General features: G+C 42.2%; 2 non-coding genes across 2 annotated transcripts; one reads left to right on the forward strand and one right to left on the reverse strand.

The window, feature by feature from the left end:
• Nucleotides 1-10,627: 10,627 nt before the first annotated feature.
• On the reverse strand, nucleotides 10,628-10,700 carry TRNAT-CGU (transfer RNA threonine (anticodon CGU)). The gene has a single exon. It is a non-coding gene; the product is annotated as a tRNA-Thr (tRNA).
• Nucleotides 10,701-11,206: 506 nt separating this feature from the next.
• TRNAT-CGU (transfer RNA threonine (anticodon CGU)) lies at nucleotides 11,207-11,279 on the forward strand. Its single transcript has one exon. It is a non-coding gene; the product is annotated as a tRNA-Thr (tRNA).
• Nucleotides 11,280-16,115: the final 4,836 nt, after the last annotated feature.

Here is a 16,115-nt window from a genome sequence, read left to right on the forward strand (position 1 = left end):
TCATCTAGTAAACACTACAAGAACTAAACGAGAGGTGGCTACATACAGGAGACGGTACCGCCATCTAGTGAACACTGCAAGAACTAAACTAGAGGTGGCTACATACAGGGGACGGTACTGCCATCTAGTGAACACTGCAAGAACTAAACTAGAGGTGGCTACATACAGGCTACAGGGGACGCACAGCCCACGCCCTAAGGAGCTTCGCCCCTAAAAAAAATGTTGGTATGTGGTTACAGTTCATGCTCGACACTTTCATGTAGTGTATCGCAGGTAAAGTGCCGTATAGTAATCTAGCATTGTGACCATAACTATAACTTCCCGACGTATTTGCATCTATCTCTCTGCTTGCCAGATCAGTGGGGCAATTATTTTTCCAAGTACACTAATGGCACCTATGGAGGATCGGACCAGGTTTTGTATCAGCCGCATATTCCCAGGATGCTCATGAAACTATTCAACAATACGGCTGTTGGCAGGAAAGGGCTGCAATACCTAGTTGCATGGATACTCTACAGGCAGCTGGTCCAGTTCACTGACCCACGAATGTTTCTTCATGGTAGGACTGCAACCGACGCCTGTTACGATCACATCAAAAGAGTCATGAGTTTGGCGGTCACCAGCCCCGTCTTCCAGTCAGGTAAGTCTGGCATCGGGCGTGTTTCGGCACGCCAACATGTATCGCACATTCTCCCCGCATTAGCCAAACTTTGGTCACGTGATGACGTCATCTGAGTACCTAACGATATTGCGCCATTGAAGACGTCAACACATGATGTAGAGTGGTTGGACATTGTTTACCGACTCGCTGGACACTTTGTACTATTCGGGTTCATATCACTGCCGTATGGGGGCTTACTGAAGTCACAATTGACTTCAGAGTGTCGCCGTAAAAATATTTGAAACACCAGCAAGATTGTTTGTTGGTGCTTCTCCTGCAACGGAAGCTAATTCTTTACACCAGCGAGACATGCATTGGCGCAAACTAAGATAAATACAAATAACACGCAAAACATGGGGTGTCTCCCGTAATCCATTATATTATCACAAAACATCCATTAGACAGATTTGTCTATGGTCATTGACGATTTAAGAAAAGCGAGGCTAGGCAAACTTTATTTGTGTGCCATAGGGTCATTTATATTGTTTGCTTCGGAATAGGAACAATAAAAACGGCAAAAACTAATTATGGTGACCAAGAATTGTTTGAAAACTAAGTGAGGGACATCATATTTAAAAATTAGGCACATCATTTTCTCAACAACCGAACGCAGCAAATTCAATATTAGAAATTGATTAGCAGAAGCATAGATGCTTGGCAGTTCATTTATATTTGTTTTACTTTTTCAGTTACTGGATGTCGTGAATGCGCGATGAACCTCTTTTTGTAAGAAGAAAAGTGTGTATTGTGCCAAATTCCTAAAGAAAATAAGCGCTGTATTGTGCTCGCCTCTTTGTAAGATCTTATAAGGACGGTGCAGTGGCAAACCACTCATTTAAATATTGACGAGTGCAATATTACATGTATAAGGTACTTTAATGACTAAAGCAGTTATTTATTCAAGCCTAAAGAAACAAACAAGCGCATGTTTTCCTGAAGTATCAGTGAATATAAAATTTAAGATTGAATATCTATCAAACAAAGGTACTCACAATATCTAATGTAATTATTGTATGGTATTGTATGGTATGATACAATGGTAACGTGCGCCAGCTGTTCTACGTCACCTGCCTATGCTATGCAGTAGCCTGAACATAATGGTGGTATTCTAGCCAAATATGCTCTAACATATAATCCCGTCATTCGTCTGATATTGGTACAAAAATTTTTTCAATTCTTCCTTGTAGTGTATATACTGAAACCACCCAATCGCAAAAAAATACGCACAGAATGAAAGATAGTAAAAACTGTCTATATATCACCATGTAATGCTGAGTAACAATATGTTGCAAATGTATTTTGTTAAAACAGTATGCCTACATGATTCTTCTTTGAATAGAGATCGCACTGGACTTATTAAGAAAAGTCGAGAATATGGTGTCCAATATCCGCCGTGCATTCCAGAAAACTTTCGAATCTTCAACCTGGATTCAGCCTGATTTTCGTGAAGTGGCTATACGCAGGCTAAACAACATAACGGTCTACGTAGGAAGCCCCGGCAGGATACTAGACCCCGAGTATGTAGAAGCAATTTACAGTAAGTAATTTTTGCTATGCCTATGCCTTGCGTAGTACATACTTGTCGGTGTGTCAAGATAGCTTTGGATGCTTATCATCTGAGCTAGCGCACACGATTGTCAGTGCTATTTGATATTGCGTAATACAGAAAAATGGGTGACAATCTTACTTCACTATTCACACAACAAAATTGTTGTTGTAATGCACAGTAACAAACCTAGAAGTGTTAGCTGGAATCAGAATTGCAGCCTACAGAATGAATTTCTGAGAATAATTTTTACTGCTACAACGTAGCCGATAGAACCTGATTCAGCCGGTGTCCCTCACTGTGACACATCTTCCTTAAGTTGTTGTCTGGTTGTAACGCCGACAAAGGCTGCAGCGAGAATTGGTTGTCCATAATTCTTTATATGAGCGAACATGTGCCGGGTAAGTAAGAAAAATGCAGAATATGTTCAGTACACGCTGTGCCCTGTTAGAGGCGACGAAAATTCTCCGTCGTTGTGTAAACTAATCACCGGTGCACCATGGCCTCTTTAATACGGAAGGCATCGTGCCTTCCAGAGTGATTTCTGGTGCTCGCATAACTTTCCAAATAAACGTGACTATTCGCTTTCTCTGTAGAATTGTCACCGACTATGCTCAAACAATCGCGAAGTCTTTTGAGAATTGCGGTGTGACCCGAGTGAAACGTCGATCATTTTTTTTTCGTGGCTGAAATCCAAATGCTTCAAAGAGAAGCAATACACGAGTGCGTCAATATAATGGTCCCACATTATTTTTGTTCTGCTGATTTTATTTATTAGAACCTTTAGAACAGTCATGGTTTTCCACTAGTGGTTTTGTACTATTTTGTGTAGCTATAATTGGAATGTGGATTGGTATACAAACGTTGCATCTCTCTTTTTATATAACGACAGTCGCCTGTCACGTAGTACTTTCATGCTTTAATTATGCTCTGCAACCTGGAAAATTGTGCGTTCGGCTGGGAACGGCGTTTTACGTGCCCCCAGTCTGTCGGGATATAAGTAATGCATGTCTAACAAGTGTTTACGCACAGGCTCATAACCATAAAATTATCTCCAACATGGCGCGATTGATTTGAGTGTGTTGTTACACTTCAAGAAACACTGCCCCCATGATTGTGCATATAAGCTCGTAAACGTGAGTTTCTTGCTGAGTTGCCTACAGTGCTTTTTTGACATACTGCTGACAGAAATATATGCCGATTTATATAAAAAACACATCACGTTTCCACTTTCAAGAGCTACGAGGATTTATATCAAAACGGGGCCAACACGGAAATGGTGTAGCTTGGTGAGCATGTGCGGCGCAACAACACAGAAGATCCCGAATTCTCTCCTCACCGCAGTTGTTTCAATTGCCAATTAACCCGCCGCAGTCGTTGGGTTGATACGGCTCTGGGCTGCGGACTCGCAGGTCGTGGGATTGACCTATACGGACGCGGCACTCTTATTTCGGATGAAAGAGAAATGTCCTAACGTCCGTGTACTTAGATTAAGGTGCCCGTTAACAACCATACGCAGTCGAAAAGTTCGGAGCCGCCCACTACAACGTCTCTGAATAACAACCATCTCTTGGTTCGCGGGCGTTGAATCTCAACAGGTTAAATATCTCACTATCAATCTGCCATTTACACAGGTAACATATATAACCGTAGACACTTTGCACAAGCAGCACAACAGAGGACGAAAACTTTCAAGACGCATTGATTGGGAATGGAAAAAAATTATTGACGATAAGTATGAACTGAAATGAAATTGAATAAAAACGTTTTGTACTCCCTTCTGAGGGTGAGATATCTCTACACGTTTTTACGAGCATACAGTACATCCTTCACAGCTGGTTGTCACTTGGCGTACGATATCAGCATGACTTTCTGGTTCACGCATGCATACATGAGGAGATCACTCAGAGAAAGAGGGAAAAAAACGTCACTAGATCCTGGCTTGACAGTGCTGCCTTTCTCTACATATATAATATTACTGCGGTATGCACAGACAACAAACAGCAAATGCTAACTGAGTTGCAAGAAAAATCTCCGAGAAAACTAGAAAAAACAGCGTCCACAATAACTCGGGCAATCCTACAAAGACAGCAGATCAAAGCATAAATTAGTGTAGAGCACACGCACACACACACACACACTCATGTTTGCTGTTTATCCTCCCTGCGTGAGACTTGCCCAGCCCATGACCATTTGATTCTTCTTGATTTCAAAGATTATGTCCTAAATCCCCATTTTTTATGTTACCAACTCTACTTTCGTACTGTCGTTTAAAGTTAGCCCATGTATTCAGATTTAGGTGCACGTTAAAGAACCCCAGGTGGTCGAAATTTCCGGAGCCCTCCACTACAGCGTTTCTCATAATCATATGGCGATTTCGGGCCGTTAAATGCCAAAAATCAATCAATATCTTAAAGTTATATCTATCATTTTTCTTTGCATCACTCACTGCGTCATCATTAAAGTAGGTTTAAAGTAATGTGCAACAGGCCCGGCAGTGAAAAGCGCCTTGCGATAGGTGGCGAAACTGAAAGTTGTAAAGGAATACGTCTACGTGTGACAGCTGACCACAGAGTTGAGCCACGAACGGGAAATACCTAGATTAATAAGAATGGTATGCAGTGGATTCAGCAAGCATCCTCAATTCTTGTATAATATTCTACTACTATACCTAGAGAAAGGTGCATAATAGCACCCAACCAATACCCACCTACAAGGCAAGAACCTGGGGGCTTACGAAGAGGGTTGAACTTCAATTGAGGCCGACTAGTATAAAGATCGCCAACAGGAACAAGTGGACCTAAACTAAATACATCTCTTAAATTGTGTAGGCCAATAAGAAAGCTATTTATTTTGTGACTTCTAGTAACAGAAACGTGACGTCAAGCGACAAGTGCCCGCCTACCGACAAGAGTGATTACAGCCCTCTGGAGGAGAGTGAGCAATACCTCAATTTCGTGCTTTACTTGCAAACGTCACGCGCGGCGCATGACTAGAATGTATGGCTCAGCACTTCATAACTGTGGCTACGTTCTGCAGGATATGTTTTATTTCAAGAAGCCCCGAAAGCTTCCAAAGTACACCGTTAGATAGCGTAGGGCGTACGTCCATAATTACTAAAAATCTTGAACCGGCTACCACAAATACTTTCGGCAATCTGCATTCAGCAATAAGGGAGTCATGTTCTGATCCCACCAAGTTGAAGGGAGTATATAGAGCGCGTTCAAGCAATCGCGCCCTGCATGAGCTTCTTGCATGAGAATTGATGATTATTTATGGCTTTTACTTACCCTTCGAGGCCTTTTTTATTATTTAGTACGGTACATTTCCCTTCTCATAAATACCATTCCATTATTTCCTTAGGTAAGTTTATTAGTTAAGTTTTCTAAACTCGCAAAGCGGTAACAAACTTATTATGCGAGTTTAAAAACTTATCATGCGAATTTCACCAGGTTTCGACCATGACGCTATGTGTTGTGAAGTGTATAAAGAAACACAACCAGTTTCGGTTAACAATATATTGTTCATCATCGTTCACAGAACCTTACCCGGATGCGCCACTTGACATACTGTTCCCGACATGGATAAAGGCCCTCTCATTGTCTTCGCACTATATTTGGAGTGACCAGACTACGCCACTCTTCAGAGAAGATATTTACAGCTCTTACTACGCACGTGTCTATAATGACTTCACTATACTTAATGTCGACATGCTTCGTCCATTCGCGTATTCATTCGGGCCGCTCGCACTCAACTATGGTGCGCTCGGCGCGGTACGTGCATCTTTTTTATTTGCACTTCCCAAGTGCGCGCATGCTGTGCTCTATTCCAGCAAATAATATCATCAGCTCCGCGCATCCCGACTACGCGATCACAATAACGAGCGTATACATTGATTACAACATTTTAAATTATACGCGAAACTCCGTCATCGGATGCATGCTAAGAAAAAAAGATTGACAGCTTTTTTCACGAATAATGAAACTTTACCACATCACTTAAATTCACATTTCGCTAAGAATGACTAATCTATGAAAAGGCTTGATGAAATGGTCTTAGTGCAACGTACCGCAGAGACCAATAACTCTTACTAAAAAAGCAAAAGAAGCATTTCGACGCGTCAACATTCAAGTGGACAATCATAGATAGCAGGAATACGTAGCTTTCATGAACTAAATAAAAAATTACATTTAAATGCCGGTTATACAACACTCTGCCGGCTAATAACGACTTTGACTTCTTGGAATAGGATGACATTTAGGTGTCATGAATGTAATAGAAATATGATGTTATCTGCAGATAGTAACCTTCAACAAAATATCGCCGCTTATTCAACATAGAATGATGCCAGAAGCAGGCTCTGTAGTTAGCGAGGCTTGCATTTCTCAGGCCAATAGGTCTAGTGCGCACAGTTTTAAATGCGATACCGCACGTGCAGACGCTCAGAGTTTTGGGGCTGCACCTCCAGGACTTGAACCGCAACAACGTGACGGTACACAAGCTCCACGCAAAGCTCTCGCTGGCCACCCGCCTACTCAAGAAGGTGGCCACGCGGTACCAGGGCATGCGAGAAGACAGTATACTACGACTCACCCAGTCGTTTGCAGTCAGCCACATCTCTTACGTAGCGTCGTTCCACAATTGGAAAGCGGCGGAGAAGATCAAGATTGACGCGATGATCCGAAAGGCGTACAAGACGGCCCTGGGCTTATACCCCCACACCAACATGGAACGCATGCTCGCGTTGGGCGTTCACAACACGCTGGAAGAAATCGCAGAAGCCCAGCGAACGGCACAGTATTACCGCCTGTCCCAGACCAGGACTGGAAGAACGATACAACAGCGCGTCGGAATCAACGCGCCAGTGACGACTCTGGAGGTAGCAAAGCAGCTAACCCGGGACGTTTTCCTAAGACTGAGGGTTCCACCCTTACCGAAGCACATGTATCCACAAGTGTACCAAGAAAGAAGAACGGCGAGAGCCAAGGCCCTCACAAAAGGTCACGCCAACGATCCGCGCGCGTACTACGTGGACGTGGCGAAGTATCCCCACTGGCCAAACACGTACGCAGCAGCAGTCATCGCAGCAGACACTGGACAACACACAACGTCGGGAAGCATACGGTGCAAGTCGCCCACGCAAGCCGAGGAGTTTGCAATCGCACTGGCACTAGCGATCCCGGATTGCCGCACGATCCTCAGCGACTCGAAGACGGCAATAGCCAACTTTGCTAAAAACAACGTACATGGAACCACTGCAAGAGTATGTTCAACTATAGCAAGACCGGAAACCAGCATTACCGTCAAGTGGTTCCCTGCGCACGACGGGGAGCTGGACGTGGGCCCGAACCGCAACGAGGAGGCAGATACGGAGGCACACGCGCTAACTAGCCGCGGGTCTTTGTCAACGCATTCCTCGGAGCCGCAACGAACCGATGCCGAAGACGGAGAATATTTTATCACAACCTACGCCGACGTTCTGCAGTGGTACAGAACGAGCAGACGCCTCTACCCACCGCCTCACCGAGACCTACAACGCAGAGAAGCAGCCACACTACGGCAGCTGCAAGTACAAGCAATATGGACCCCCGTCTGAGCAAAGCACGTTTGCCCGGAGGTTTACACCACTGATGTATGCCAACACTGCAAGAAGGCGCGAGCCACCCAGAGACACCTCCTTTGGGACTGTGCACCACCGCCGGGTAACCAAGAAGTAATGCCAACTGCCATAAGCAGCAAAATTATCAGCCGAGAGCCAGGCAATCAAAGAGACTTGGTCCAGCACGTGCTTAGCATCCTGGAACGCCAGCGGCCGAAAGCGGTGCCCCCATGGGTTTGACGCGAGTAGGTTGCTGCTCCGGGACGTCCGAGCACGCTAGTGTCTCGCTTTAATCCCACTACCCCTTCCTCCTTTATGCCGGATCGTCAATAAAGTTGTTTAACTCACTTAAATGCGAAGCATTGCTTTCCAAAGAATTGCAACAGAGACTATCCACCTACAAATGTGTGCGTCTTCTCTTCTATCTATCTATCTATCTATCTATCTATCTATCTATCTATCTATCTATCTATCTATCTATCTATCTATCTATCTATCTATCTATCTATCTATCTATCTATCTATCTATCTATCTATCTATCTATCTATCTATCTATCTATCTATCTATCTATCTATCTATCTATCTATCTATCTATCTATCTATCTATCTATCTATCTATCTATCTATCTATCTATCTATCTATCTATCTATCTATCTATCTATCTATATTAGAGCATAAGTAATAGTGCTTTGAAACGGGTGCGTTTCGCCGAAATTGCCTCTAGGTTCTTGCGCTATGACATGTCCAGCACGCATAGTGTCGCGGTAGTTGAAACAGGGGCATAGCTTGAAAAGAAAATCACGAATTATAGAACAATTTAATAAGTAACCGTGCTGAATAGCAATGCCCCCTCCAGATTGTTGCTCGAGAGATTAGCCGCATAACGTGAGCAGAAGGGCTTCAGCTCGCTTTGGCGTCCAATACTACAAACTGTATAAATATATACCAATAACTGTTACTAAAAAAGCAAAAAAAAGCATTTCGACGCGTCAACATTCAAGCGGACAATCATAGATAGCAGGAATACGTAGCTTTCATGAACTAAATCAAAAATTACATTTAAATGCCGGTTAGACAACACTCTGCCGGCTAATAACGACTTTGACTTCTTGGAATAGGCTGACATTTAGGTGTCATGAATGTTATAGAAATATGATGTTATTTGCAGATAGTAACCTTCAACAAAATATTGCCACTTATTCAACATAGATTGATGCCAGAAGCAGGCTCTCTGCAACAAACGCAACAGAGACTATCCACCTATAAATGTGTGCGTCTTTTCTTCTATCTATCTATCTATCTATCTATCTATCTATCTATCTATCTATCTATCTATCTATCTATCTATCTATCTATCTATCTATCTATCTATCTATCTATCTATCTAACTATGTATATTAGAGCATAAGTAATAGTGCTTTTGTAGACGCTTGATGAAATTCACAGATATCAGTATTACAAAAAAGGAGTTTTGCGTGCTCTTTGTCAGGTTTCATGGCTTTGGCTGACTTACGTCACCTGAAAGGGGGCAAATGAAGAGGTTCGTCAGAATGTTAAGCGAAAGATACAATATTTTATACTGCGCGTTCTGGAAGGGAGAAAGAATAAAGAATGAACTATACCAAATTCAGTTTAGTATTCAGCTGGAGGTATGACCCAGGACATTTAGCTTTGAATATAAGTCTCGCGAACCCTTCGATATGCACTCATATTTTCACAACATTAATCTACGGAAGTTGAGTGAATGCGTCGAAACGATGATCACATTATCAGGAGAAGCCTAAGGTCATCAAACGAGGCAATGGAAAGAATTCTCTGGTTGCTGGTTGACAGTGAGTGTGTGTGAATGAAGGAGAGCTAAAGATGCGGCCGCGCTGGAGTGCTACCGACGATCATGTGTACCACGCACAGCAGAAGGCCTTACTATTATAGCGGAATAGCTATAACAGTTTACTGCTCCCGTACCAGCCTTGCCCACCCATAACTTGGAGTATAGCCACGCGAGGTCAGTATGAATTTCAACGATAAAAAATAATAGAGAAACAACACAAAAATATTGGCGTATATTCTGGAAACACCTGCGAAACATCATTCTTGGCAAAAATGCCACAGTAGTTTTTTCCACCGACAGTTTGTATGTCATGGTACTGGGCGCAAATTTTGTTGGTTCGTTGAATTATGTTTCTCATTACAGACTATCGGCCATGAGTTTATGCACGCATTCGATGTACTATCTCTAAAATCCTTTGACTTTGAGCATCTGCAAGACAAGGAAGCATTGTTAAAGGAATATACAAAGCGGGCAGTGTGCTTGCGGAACTCTCATAGATCTGTCGTGAGTATAGCTCCCATGCTGTTTGTTTGTTGCGCGCGCGCACACACACACACGCACACGCGCGCGCACGCACACATATATAAGAGAAAGAAGTGTATATCTAAGGGCTTGTTTTTTTGTGTTTTGACACAATATTATTGAGATGTAACAGACAATAATGCAAAGGAATGTATAGGGGAATTCAGGAGAACAAATGTTATGTAAATGAGAAGAAAGAAAAGGGGGAAAGATAACTTGCCATGGGCAAGATCCGAGCATGTATATTATATATATATATATATATATATATATATATATATATATATATATGGGTGTATATATATATATATATATATATATATATATATATATATATATATATATATATATATATAGATGAGATATAACAGACAGTAATGCCAAGGAATGTACAGGGGAAGTTATTAGAACCAATGGAATGTAAATAAGAAGAAAGAAGAAACAAAAGTGGATGAAAAAATTACCAACTGTGAGCAGGAATCGAACCTACGACCTTCGAATTACGCGTTCGATGCTCTAACCACTGAGCTATCACAGCGGCCCTCCCTCCATCCACTTTTTGGGTTTATCTGTGAATTTAGAAGTAGGAGCGACAGTCAGCGCCATCTATAAGCCAAACAACGAGTGTGAAAACACTCTTATGCGCATGTTTGGCGTCACGTAGCACGTGAACTTACTATGAGCGGGCAGCTGAATAATTGTCCCTCTTATACAACCTAAACACACCAAGTCTGCCAGTATGAGACCCTCGTACTGGCAGACTTGGTATTGTGTTAAAACACGGAAAAACGAGCCCTTAGGTATACACTTCTTTCCCTTATTTCATTGAACGAGGGTCTCGTACAGGCAGACTTGGTGTGTTTAGGTTGTATAAGAGGGACAATTATTCAGCTGCCCGCTCATAGTAAGTTCACGTGCTACGTGACGCCAAACATGCGCATAAGAGTGTTTTCACACTCGTTGTTTGGCTTATAGATGGCGCTGACTGTCGCTCCTACTTCTAAATTCACAGATAAACCCAAAAAAGTGGATGGAGGGAGGGCCGCTGTGATAGCTCAGTGGTTAGAGCATCGAACGCGTAATTCGAAGGTCGTAGGTTCGATTCCTGCTCACAGTTGGTAATTTTTTCATCCACTTTTCTTTCTTCTTTCTTCTTATTTACATTCCATTGGTTCTAATAACTTCCCCTGTACATTCCTTGGCATTACTGTCTGTTATATCTCATTATTATTGTGTTAAAACACGGAAAAACGAGCCCTTAGGTACACACTTCTTTCCCTTATATATATATATATATATATATATATATATATATATATATATAGAGAGAGAGAGAGAGAGAGAGAGAGAGAGAGAGAGCATCGAACGCGTTATTCGAAGGTCGTAGGTTCGATTCCTGCTCACGACTGGTTATTTTTCCATCCACTTTTCTTTCTTCTTATTTACAGTCCGCTAGTTCTAATAACTTCGCCAGTACATTACTTGGCATTACTGTCTGTTAGATCTCATTATTATTGTGTTAAAACACGGAAAAACGAGTCCTTAGGTATACACTTCTCTCCCTAATATATATATATATATAAATATATATATATATATATATATATATATATATATATATATATATATATATATATATATATATATATATATATATATATATATATATATATATATATATATATATAGAACTTGAAGGGAAGGCACGACAGGTCCGGGTATTTTCTATATTGAAATAACTTGAAGATAGCACATAAGAAAAGGATCGTATTTACTAACGTTTCGGCCGTGGCACAGCCTTCGTCAGAGGGGCCGTGCCACGGCCGAAACTATATATATATATATATATATATATATATATATATATATATATATATATATATATATATATATATATATATAGACATCTAGTCAAGTAGATTCTCCGTGAGCAGCCACAACGTGGTTTATTTCGACGTTTAGGCCTAGAGTGTGGCCTTCATCAGGATTGAGCCTCAATCCTGATAAAGGCCAGACTCTAGGACAAAATGCCGAACTTAACCACGCTGTGACCACTCGCGGAGAATCTACTTGACTACTTATATATCTATCTATCTATCTATATATATATATATATATATATATATATATATATATGATGGTTGAGTGGCCGTAGCGTTGCATATAGTCAAGTAGATCCTCCGTTAGCGATCACAACGAGGTTTATTTCGACGTTTCGGCCTGGAGTCTGGCCTTCATCAGGATTAATGGTACAGTTTGTTGGTGCTCAGCTTTATACAATCTCAAATCAGAAGAAAAGAAAAAAAGAAAAAAGTAGAAAAGAAAAGAAGAGAAAGAAAGAAAAGGAAAAAAAGAGAAAAAGAATATAGGTAGACTCCCCCCGGGCGCCCTCTCCACTCTTCCTTCACTTCCCCCTTCATCTCTCTCCCCTTTCTCCCCTTCATTTTTCTGATGTCAGCGGTCTGTGTATGCTTGCTTTCAGTAACGCATTCTTCCCGACCAGACGGCGCCTCCTGGCTCTGGCGGTTCGGTGTGGGGCAAAAAAGAGCTTTTTTAGGAAGTTGTAAGCCTTTAACTACTGGGCGCCCCGTCAACATTTTGTCGTAGAAAGAAGGGTGCCGCGTATTGCGGCAGAGGCTGGTAAGAGGGCTTTTTAGGAAGTTTTAAGTCTTTACCTACTCGGCGCCCCGTCAACATTTCGTCGTAGAAAGAAGGGTGCCGCGTATTACGGCAGAGGCTTGTAGCAGCCTCGGCTGCAATACGCGGTACCCCTCTTTTTACGACGAAGTGCTGACGGGGCGCCCAGTAGTTAAAGGCTTACAACTTCCTAAAAAAGCTGTTTTTTGCCCCACGACGAACCGCTAGAGCCAAGAGGCGCCGTCTGGTCGGGAAGAATGCGTTACTGAAAGGAAGCATACACAGACCGCTGAGATCAGAAAGGTGGAGGGGAAAAGGGGAGAGAGAAGAAGGGGGATGTGGAAGGAATAGTGGAGGGGGGCGGGGGAGTCCACCTTATATTCTTTTTCTCTTTTTTTCTTTTTTCCTTTTTTCTCTTTCTTTTCATCTTTTTTCTTTTTTTTTTCTATTTTCTGTCCTTTTTCCTCTTTCCCTCTGAGTTGAAATTGTATAATGCTGAGCACCAACAAACTGTACCTTTAATCCTGATGAAGGCCAGACTCTAGGCCGAAACGTCGAAATAAACCACGTTGCGACCGCTCATGGAGAATCTACTTGACTATAACTATATATTCATTTATTTATTTTGAGTTACATATATATATGTGTTTTTGAGGGTGAGTATAAGGGGAACAATCGTTTTTTTTTCATTTTGCTGTATTCCGGTGACACCCACAAAGACTGCCAGCACTCCTTGGCGCAGACCACCCCGGAATGTTGCAGAAGCTTCGCAACTGCAGTAGATGATTTTGTAAGGCTAACACGACCACCAATGATACAGCGGGATAATTTGATTCGGAATGTACAACCTATGGCATATAGCAACGATAATCGGTTTATTGACAGCCGACGCTTTGTTCGCCGCTATCTTGGCACAGTTTGTTTTAGAGTAGTCTCATTTCCCGTTTCCCAGCCGCACACTCGGCTGAATAATACGTTTCATTTTGTCTACGCCGCCAGCTGCCCTCATCCACGTCAAACATCGTAATATTATATACGAGGTTTTTTAAAAATAATGCACATTTTAAAATATCCTGCATTTATAGGGCTTCTCTTATTTCCGCACACAATCTCAGCATCTAGGCACAAGCATTTATTGCAGTCAGCATGACAACTGTTGAAACTAATGAACTGAAATTCATTGATTGCCTTTTAATTTGTACATTTTTGGTAAAGAGTTTCAACTAAAAAGATGTAGTGCGTGCTAATTTATAACATACGTATTGTTTTAGAAATTGCAGAATTTTACGTAGTGTGAATTTTCTTTTGTTTACAAATGGTGCACGTTTATATCACTACAAAGTTTAGCAGGGATACTCCCAGAAGCACTCGGTTATACAGATGCGAAAATGCACGTGCTGTAAGCCTGAAATACATCGGGCTGACATACATATATCGTTGCCATTGCGAAATATTTTGGAAATACTTTTGCGAAAAGGCAGAAAAAGCATTCCATAATGCGGATACAATAACACGGATACTGGAACACATACTTTCGTGGATGCTTTGCTATGCAAAGAGATCAATGAGTACCAGATAATATTACGAATATTGTGGCAGCGCACTCACTAGAATAACAAAGAAACACCAATAAATATTTTACAAAAGGTCTTCATATATTTTACCCAAAATATATGTTTCGTTGAGAAGGTTGTTTCGGTACCTGCACATCGATGAGCTGTCTGGAAAAGGCTCTCTGCTAAACACTGTTGCTGCCGCTGTGATACTATCTCGAGCAGAGTTGAAATGACCGCTTGCCCGCCAAAACATGTGATCTGTGATCGTTACTTAAGTGGCTTCGGGTGCTTTAATACGTGGCCCATTCTGTGCCTATGAAGGTCCCTTCAGCACTCTCCCTGAATCGCCAACCAGCGGCAAGCCTTTCCTTAGCTTACAACAAATAATTTCCTTTTGTCTAAAGAATATGAATGAACATTTCTGGTAAAGAACTAACCAGGCGCCCGTGTTTTCCAGGGTATCGTGATGGTGCTATTTTTTGTTGACAAGTTTTGTTATCGCCCCATCACTAGTGTAAGCGCTGCCTTCCGCAACTCCACCCATTGACTAAAGAACCATTCAGATAGTCGCAGAACCTTCCGATGCGATTACGTGCACAACGGGAAAGTTATAAAATCTCCTAGAATTTTTGTGGCCACTAGCAACATCGTCCTAATATTCGAGGACACATGCATAAAGGCTACACATACATACACATATAGGGCGCTCCGATCAGAGTCGTTTGCAGAGACCGGCTAACGCAGGGAGTGCAGGAGCGCCTTCACTACCTTCATCTGCGACATAAAGTCCTGTCGGTTCCACAGGATTCTTTCTTCCGAAGGAGTATGGTTGTCGAATTGGTCTAGATCACTGTGGAAATGCACAGATGTACCCGATAAAGTGTATGGAGTGACAACCAGGGTCGTACCAAAGCCCCTCAATACATTACCTGATTGTGAAACTTCAGCGATAGTTTGGCGTAGGAACAGGAGCAACCGGTAGGGCCGCCCACGTCTGCGCGAGAATATCGGAGTGGACCCGACGCTGCAATGTTATGGCACGCGTATGAACTGTGGAGCATGAATAAATGAACCCGTGAAGAATTATTACGTCTTCAGAGTGGTACTTATAATGAAGGAAATTGAGGGCACGTTATAGTACAGTGAAACTTGGTGTTGAATAAGGCCTTGAAGCTAGAAATTCGAAGGCAACAACCGCGTGCTGCTCCAACTGATCCTTTCACTTTAAAACGCACGCTTCTGTTTTCCCTAAATCATCTAGCGAAAATTTCTGGATAATCCAGAGCTCTTCAAGGGCTCTGGCGGATCTTGACGCTTCGCGGAAGTGAAGTGATGGTGAATCTTAATTGCACATACTCAATCCTTCATGCTGCATATTCACTCAGTGTTTATACGAACACTGAGTGAATAGAAAGTGAGAAATTAAAATACACTTGTGTTTAACGAAACAACACATAGTCTGAATGAGCCAAGTGCCCTGAATTCAGCCTTGACGAAGGCCCAACAATACTTCATACGCCTTTTCTCCGGTTTTCTTGTTTTGTTTTGCGTTAAAATATTAATACAATCGTCCCCAGGATTCCGGCCCACGCGCAGGAGGCGCGCTTTCCCGCACGGTGGGGGCGGGGCCCCGCGTCACTCTATGGGACGGGAGAGAAAAAAAATAATAACTCCTCTCCCTTTCTGATTTTCTCATTGCTTTCACGGTTTCAAGTAGCAACTGCATGAACCTTTCTTCTGCCGGAGTTACAGTATTGTAG

The sequence above is a fragment of the Rhipicephalus microplus genome, chromosome 3 (genome assembly GCF_043290135.1).
Source record: "Rhipicephalus microplus isolate Deutch F79 chromosome 3, USDA_Rmic, whole genome shotgun sequence".
Taxonomy (NCBI): Eukaryota; Metazoa; Arthropoda; class Arachnida; order Ixodida; family Ixodidae; genus Rhipicephalus; species Rhipicephalus microplus.